Here is an 8988-nt window from a genome sequence, read left to right as displayed (position 1 = left end):
AGGTTCTTCATGACCATTTTTTTTTTTTTTAGATTCCATATATATGTGTTAGCATACGGTATTTGTTTTTCTCTTTCTGACTTACTTCACTCTGTATGACAGACTCTAGGTCCATCCACCTGTCTACAGATAACTCAATTTCGTTTCTTTCTATAGCTGAGTAATATTCCATTGTATATATGTGCCACATCTTCTTTATCCATTCATCTGTCGATGGACACTTAGGTTGCTTCCATGTCCTGGCTATTGTAAATAGAGCTGCAGTGAACATTGTGGTACATGACTCTTTTTGAATTATGGTTTTCTGAGGGTATATGCCCAGTAGTGGGATTGCTGGGTCGTATGGTAGTTCTGTTTTTAGTTTTGTAAGGAACCTCCATACTGTTCTTCATAGTGGCTGTATCCATTTACATTCCCACCAACAGTGCAATAGGGTTCCCTTTTCTCCACACCTTCTCCAGCAAAAAAATGCTTATTATTACTTTAAACCTACACATCGTCTTCTATATATGTGCAAACCTTTAGAGAGAGAAAGCATTTCTCATCTTCAGGATCATAAAAGACTAATTTTCCTGGCAGGGCCAGAGTCTCACTCAAGTCAGAATGGTTTAAATGCTATAGACCAATGTAGCTTAAGGCACAGTACGTCAAACCCTTTTAAGTCGTTTTACAGTTCTTGATCTGGCTGACTCTACCATTTCATTAAGTGACTGGGCTCAGGGCTCCTGGGGGTTTGTAGAGGACACTCCAGTTTCATAAAGAGGTGGATGAGAGCCATGAGTCAAAGAACAGTAACTAGACCCCGTGATGTAACTCAAACTTCACCCCCAAAATAGAGGATGACTGAAAAGGACAACCTACTTCAGAGCACAGCTGGAGAAGTTTATTCTAAGAAGCTATGTCACTGCTCTGTGCCATGAATATTTTCCCCGAACGTTCTCAGTGGGGTCGGTCTGTCTGCATCACTCATTCTCCATGGGGAGAAAATGTCTGTGTACTTTGGGAAGAGCTATCGTACTGTCACCATCGAGGGCAAAACGAAGGAAAAAAATCAAACGTGGTTAAAATGTTTAGAAAAGAATCAGTTAAGCTGAAACAGTGCTCAAAGGTTCAGTAACTCCTAACACCCGGGCTGTAGCCTCTGTCATTTCCCATTTAAAGGGAGAAGTTCTGAGAGAAACAGCTAATTCTAGGTCCAGTGTACAAATAAGGCTGGACAGCTTGCTATATCAGAAAGCGAGGTAGTTATGAAAGGCTACCAGTCTTGTGTCAGTTGGACTTGACCATCAATAAAGATGGTTATTGCAGTGGATCGAAGGACATTAAATGTGTTTTTTTCTATATGAAGTGTACCTCAAGGCAAGCAGACAGTTGGTTGCTGAGCAAGGCTTTCTCTTCATGGAATTATTCCACATAATAAGGGAAGAAGAAATGACAGATGTAGAACATGGCTTTTTTTGCAACACTTAATGAAGTAATGAATCTATGTAATTTGTAGCCATCATCAATGGTTAAAAATCTCATGAAAAGGAAAACAACTACACATTTTGTGACCCCAATGAGTGTATACTACGCTGTCTATGGAGTATTATTGCCAAAAAAGTCAAACCAGTCTGACAAATTGTCTATCCTAATCTACCAATTTACTGGAAATACAAAGAAGAGTATGTTAAATAAAACCACAGTGATAAACATTCTAGAGAATTTGGCTGGAGGAAATTCTATGGAGCAAACAGTCTGGCTTCTTCAACACATAATTTATGAACAAAAGCGAAACCAAACAGAATAAAACAACACAAACGAGAAGGGAGATACTATGGATTGAAAGTAGGCTTATCAAACAACGAAGGTTATTTGGATCTTAAACTGTATACATTTTTTTTCTTTTGCAGTGGGGAAAATTTGAATACTGCATGGACATTTTAGGGATAGTATGGAGTTAGTTAATATTAATTTTAAGAAGATAATAATATTTCAGTTATTTTGGAGTCCTTATCTTTTGGAGATGCAAATGTAAAATTTAAGGATGAAATGGTATGATGTCTGAAATTACGTTCTGGGGGAGAGGCAGAGTAGGTGGAGAGTGCATTTTGTTGGACAGGAGAATTGTGCAGATAGCCACCCACCCCTGCTCAGCCAGAGCTCTTAAAGGTCACAACTTGGAGAAATCAGGTGGTGGAGAAGGAATCCAGGTTAATGTGAAGTGAAGGAAAACTGTGTGGCCTCACTTTCATTTGGATAGACAAATCTCCCCTTCTGTTCCTATCTGTCTATATATTTTTGTTCACATCTTAATTGGAGTATAAATACTTTACAATGTTGTGTTAGTTTCTGCTGTACAACAAAGTGAGTCAGCTATACATATACATATATCCCCATATCCTCTCCCTCTTGCGTCTCCCTCCCACCCTCCCTAACCACCCCTCTAGGTGGTCACAAAGCACCGAGCTGATCTCCCTGTGCTATGCGGCTGCTTCCCACTAGCTATCTATTTTACATTTGGTAGTGTATATACGTCCATGCCACTCTCTCACTTTGTCCCAGCTTCCCCTTCCCCGCCCTTGTGCCCTGAGTCTGTTCTCTATGTCTGTGTCTTTATTCCTGCCATGCCACTAGGTTCATCAGTACCACTTTTTAAAATTCCATATGGATGCGTTAGCCTATGGTATTTGTTTTTCTCTTTCTGACTTACTTCACTCTGTATAACAGACTGTAGGTCCATCCACCTCACTACAAATAACTCAATTTCGTTCATATTGTTCTCCATAGTGGCTGTATCAATTTACATTCCCACCAGCAGTGCAGGAGGGTTCCCTTTTCTCCACACCCTCTCCAGCATTTATTGTTTGTAGATTTGTTGATGACGTCCATTCTGACTGGTGTGAGGCGATACCTCATTGTAGTTTTGATTTCCATTTCTCTAATGATTAGCGACGTTGAGCATCCTTTCATGTGTTTGTTGGCAATCTGTACATCTTCTTTGGGGAAATGTCTGTTTAGGTCTTCTGCCCATTTTTGGACTGGGTTGTTTGTTTTTTGTGATATTGAGCTGCATGTGTTGCTTGTATATTTTGGAGATTAATCCTTTGTCAGTTGCTTCGTTTGCAAATATTTTCTCCTGTTCTGTGGGTTGTCTTTTTGTCTTGTTTATGGTCTCCTTTGCTGTGCAAAAGCTTTGAAGTTTCGTTAGGTCACATTTGTTTATTTTTGTTTTTAATTCCCTTACTCTAGGAGGTGGGTCACAAAGGATCTTGCTGTTATTTATGTCATAGACTATTCTGCCTATGTTTTCCTCTAAGAGTTTTATAGTGTCTGGCCTTACATTTAGGTCTTTAATCCATTTTGAGTTTATCTTTGTGTATGGTGTTAGATTTCTTTCATCAGTGTTTTATAGTTTTCTGAGTACACGTCTTTTGCCTCCTTAGGTAGGTTTATTCCTAGGTATTTTATTCTTTTTGTCGTGATGGCAAATGGGACTGTTTCCTTAATTTCTCTTTCTGATCTTTTGTTGTTAGTGTATAGGAATTCAAGAGATTTCTGTGCATTAATTTTGTATCCTGCAACCTTACCAAATTCATTGATTAGTTTTAGTAGTCTTCTAGTGGTATCTTTAGGATTTTCTATGTATAGTATCATGTCATCAGCAAACAGTGACAGTTTTACTTCTTCTTTTCCAATTTGTTTTCCATTTATTTCTTTTTCTCTCTGATTGCTGTGGCTATGAGTTCCAATACTATGTTGAATAATAGTGGTGAGAGTGGAGTCCTTGTCTTGTTCCTCATCTTAGAGAAAATGCTTTCAATTTTTCACCATTGAGAATGATGTTTGCTGTGGGTTTGTTGTATATGGCTTCTATTATGTTGAGGTAGGTTCCCTCTATGCCCACTTTTATCATAAATCGGTGTTGAATTTTGTCAAAAGCTTTTTCTGCATCTATTGAGATGATCATATGGTTTTTATCCTTCCGTTTGTTAATATGGTGTATCACATTGATTGATTTGCATATATTGAAGAATCCTTGCATCCCTGGGATAAATCCCACTTGATCATGGTGTAGGATCCTTTTAATGTGTTGTTGGATTCTGGTTGCTAGTATTTTGCTGAGGATTTTTGTGTCTATATTCATCAGTGATATTGGTCTATAATTTTCTTTTTTTGTGACATCTTTGTCTACTTTTGGTATCGGGGTGATGGTGGCCTCATAGAATGAGTTTGGGAGTGTTCCTCCCTCTGCCATTTTTTGGAAGAGTTTGAGAAGGATGGGTGTTAGCGCGTACCTAAATGTTTGATAGAATTCACCTGTGAAGCCATCTGGTCCTAGACTTTTGTTTGTTGGAAGATTTTTAATTACAGTTTCAATTTCATTACCTGTGATTGGTCTGTTTATATTTTCTAATTCTTCCTGTTTCAATCTTGAAATGTACTTTTCCAATAATTTGTCCATTTTTTTCAGGTTGTCCATTTTATTGGCATGTAGTTGCTTGTAGTAGTCTCTCATGATCTTTTGTATTTCTGCAGTGTCAATTGTAATCTCTCCTTTTTCATTTCTAATTTTATTGATTTGCATCCTCTCCCTTTTTCTCTTCATGAGTCTGGATAAAGATTTATCAATTTTGCTTATATTCTCATAGAACCAGCTTTTAGTTTTACTGATCTTTGCTATTGTTTTCTTTGTTTCTATTTCATTTATTTCTGCTCTGATCTTTATGATTTCTTTCCTTCCACTAATTTTGGGTTTTCTTTGTTCTTTTTCTAGTTGCTTTAGGTGTAAGGTTAGATTGTTTATTTGAGATTTTTGTTGCTTCTTGAGGTGAGCCTGAATTTCTATGAACTTCTCTCTTAGAACTGCTTTTGCTGCGTCCCATAGGTTTTGGATCATCGTGCTTTCCTTGTCATTTGTTTCTAGGTATTTTTTGATTTCCTCTTTGGTTTCTTCAGTGATTGCTTGGTTATTTAGCAGCGCACTGTTTAGCCTCCGGGTATTTGTGTTTTTTACTGTTTTTTTTTCCTGTAATTAATTTCTAATCTCATAGCATTGTGGTCGGGGCCCTGGGGGGGCGGTAGGGGCGGGGCTTGGGCTCTGCGTGGCAGGAGGGAGGCTCCGAGGGCAGAGGATTAGGCCAGGAGCCCAACAGGCCTCCCCGAGCCTGAGTGGACAGGGAAAGCGCTGGCCCCGTTCCCTTCTGTTCCTTCACGCCCCTCCCCCACCATCTCCCCCAGGGTCTCCCCCGTCCCTGCTGCACCCCTAACCGTGGGTGGGTCCCACTGGTTGTAGGAACTCCTCCCCTCCCCCAGCCTCCCTCAGGGTGCCGTCCCAGAGGTCCGGCCTTTCCTTTCACTCTCCCTTCCCTCCCTCCCTCTCTGTCAGGACCCTCATGGCTGGAGGGGGCCTCGGTGGGCAGAGGATCAGGCCTGGATCTCAGCAGGTTCCTGGGGGCCCAGGTGGGCAGGGGAAACCTGGCCACACTCCGTTTTGATCCTCTGCCCTCCCAGTGGTCCCCAATTTCCCCCTTCGGGCGTGGGATCCCTTGCCCTCCCCCAGCCGCCCCTCGGGTGACACTCTCGTCCCGCCTCCACTTCTCCTCCCCCCTCAATACCCCCGCGCCCCACGTCCTACCTGGTCGCTGGGGGTTCTTCTGTCCCCTTAGGTGTCCATGGTCCCCCACTGGTGCCTGGTAGGTGCCCTGGTTGTTTGGAGACACGAATTCCGTGTCCTCCTAGTCCGCCATCTTGACCCCGCCCCCTCCTATCTGTCTATTTAATGAGAGTTCTTCTTTCATGCTCTCATTTGAAATGGGTCCCCTGTGGTGTTAGGAACTACTGTTTTCTTTTGTTCCTGAGTTTTCTTGCAACTTGAGCACTGACATTTATTTATATAAACATGGGGTTTCTATTTACACTGCCTGGCAAATTGCCAGTGCTATGATTCCCAGGCACTGAACTCAACGGATTCTCTCAAAATTGCTTGGCTTTTCTTGTATCTTCCCCTGGCTGGCCTGCTCTCTCCCTCTCTCTGAAACAGTCATTTCAACTTTTATAAACTCTATTCCAGTTATTCCAACATGCAAGCCTCCCTACTTCACCTTGACGCTCAGCTGATGACCTTTCTTGTTACTTAATCCTGAAAACAGAAGTTATCAGATAGGAACTGCATTAACTTGCCTGTATCTATAAACAAATAAAAATATTTCACACCTATCTTTTCCCTCTTCCACTGGTAGATGGTGGAGGGAACGACTTCCTTTATGCTTTTTAAATAAACTTACCTTGTTGATTATCTTCCTTCCCTGTTTTCAGCTTTTTTTCTCTCTATTCTTGATCCTTCCATCAGTATTGAAATGCTGCTTAGTCTCTATTTTAAAAACAAAATGAAACAAAATAACTCTTCCTGGGCTTCCCTGGTGACGCAGTGGTTGAGAGTCCGCCTGCCGATGCAGGGGACACGGGTTCGTACCCCGGTCTGGGAAGATCCCACATGCCGCGGAGCGGCTGGGCCCGTGCGCCATGGCCGCTGAGCCTGCGCGTCCGGAGCCTGTGCTCTGCAACTGGAGAGGCCACAGCAGTGAGAGGCCCGCGTACCGCAAAAAAAAAAAAAACAAAAAAAAAACCTTTTCCTGGATGTCATTCGACCATGTCATCTCCGGCTAATCATAGCTAAACTTTTTGAAAGAAACAGCTGTATACACCAGCTAATTTTCTTTGTCACTCACCCTTCAATGTCACTCACTCTTCAATGTCACTCATCTCTTCTGCTTCTGCCCCACTGCTCAGCTGATCCTGACATTTTTAGGGGACCCAATAATACCGACTTCCATGAAGCCAGCGGGCGACGCTCACTCATTGCAGACTCGGCTTTTCCATCATATTCAACACAGATGAGCACTCCTTTCTCTCTTGGCTTTTGTGACTCTCTTCCTACCACGCTCTCCCTCCCTCTCCCCCATAACCAGATGGTTTGTCTCTGTCCATTCTTTAAACGTTGGTGTTTCTCCAGATTCGGTTTTAGGCTACCTTTTCTTTTCATTTTACCCTCTTCTTAGGCAATCTCATATACACCTACAGCCTCGATTACTGAAATACAGAGTATTTCCTACTTTAATCTCCTGCTGAGATTTTTATTCTGAATGCTGGGTCAGTGTTTTTGATACATATATAGTATTTCCCATGAATGTCTTAGAAGCATCTCCATCCCAGTATCCTAAAATTGAACTCATAATATTACCCAAAATGCTTAAGACCCTCCAAAAATTTCCCCTTATTCATAAGCCATCAAATTGCCTTAATTAGTTAAAAATAGTTTGCCTCAGATTCATTCATAGTAACTATTACATTCTTATGAAAGTCCCAGGAGATGTCTATAAAAGTGGAAATTGAATTCTTTTTCTATTAAAACAGAAACAAAATCTCGCCTTCAAATCTGGCTGTCCTTATGTTTTAGTGGAATGCTAGATGATATGGATTTCATTTTCAGTCCAATCAAATGCAATTTATATTATTTATAAAATGACACATTGTGCCCAGCAAATATTAATCATAAAAGACTATGCTCTTATCTTTGGAATTCATCAATAAGGTAAATCTTACTTTGAAATTGATTTCCTCCATTAGCCACTTGATATAGCCAGCAGTTACATTAATTTCACCTCTACCCCTCTACCTCTGAGAAGGATGCCAAAAAAGAAAGAAAAAAAAAAAGAATGAAAAGGAAAAAGGGTAGCAGTTTGGAGCTTTTATGCTTGTCATCTTAGAAAACTTCTGAAGGTCAAATTTCATTTCTTTGCCTCCAAATAATCGGGGTTAGATAAAAGCAAACTTTTGCCTTTTAAGCAGTCAGAAAATTGGGGTGTTCAACAAACACCCTGATGGACTTTGTAAATGGTTGGTTGAAGGTAGAAGGAAAGGGTAAGGAAAAAAGTTGAAATTTATTAAACAATTTATTTCAACTTGAATGTGAATTGGCTAAGATGTAATGAAAGTAAAATTGGATTGAGGGAATCAAAATGTGTGAATCTGAGTCCTAACTCTGTCATAAAACCATGGCTCTGCTGAATCACATAGCAACACAGTGACTCAGTTTCTCCAGCTCAGAAATGATGATCCAATGCCCCCTGACAATTCATGCATGTGAAAGTATTTTTTAATTACAGCATTATAAAATTGAAAGCCACCATCCATTCTTTTAAAAAGGCCATAGATTTCCAGGTCATCAAATAATCAGATTTAGCGCCACTCAAGCTTAACATTTTTAAAGCTTCTTGATATGAGAAACCTTCCTTCTGTGTATCCTGGGGGAACCCAGGGAGTGATCAAAAGCCCTCCTGGATTCCTGTACTGCTGACATCAACCAAGGCAAGCAAACCCACAAAGGCAACCTGGGCCTTTGTGACCGTCCTACGGGACTGTTCACCAGAAGTTCATTCCAAGACACGTGTTTATTTTCATTTGTCATCTTATTTTCACTTTCTGGTTCTTATAATTTCACTTAATACAAACATGTCAAACATTTGCTAGGAGGTGCTTAAGAAAGAATGTTTATTTTCACCCAGTTGAATATTTTCCAGATGTATAAAAATTCTATAGAACAAAGTTGTTACTAATAAAACAAACTTTAAAGGAGCAATTGTGGCTCCTTTTTTATTTTTGAGACAATTTATTTAGTCTGTTTTATTTTTTTCTAGCCATCTGATTTCATAGCAACTGGGTAGAGCCCCTGCCCTTCCCTGACACTGAGGGGCTGGACTGCCCTTGACGCTCTTTACTTAGGAGCTGATGGTGTGAGCCTTTCCTCAACTGGTCTCCTGCTCTCCGGTTTACTCCCTTGTGGCTTGGGCATGTCAAGTATTGAGTCCTGCAAGCTGCACCCTTGTCCCACTTTCCATAGCACAGCAGATGTGATATTTTTTGCTTTTAATCTGCTAGTCTTCCTTACTTGGTTAAGAATTGGTTAAGAATACTGAAAAAAATGTGCCGAGAGAATCATGAATCTTC

Source organism: Physeter macrocephalus, chromosome 19 (assembly GCF_002837175.3).
Source record: "Physeter macrocephalus isolate SW-GA chromosome 19, ASM283717v5, whole genome shotgun sequence".
In the NCBI taxonomy this organism is placed as follows: domain Eukaryota; kingdom Metazoa; phylum Chordata; class Mammalia; order Artiodactyla; family Physeteridae; genus Physeter; species Physeter macrocephalus.
Note: the sequence above shows the minus strand (reverse complement) of the source record.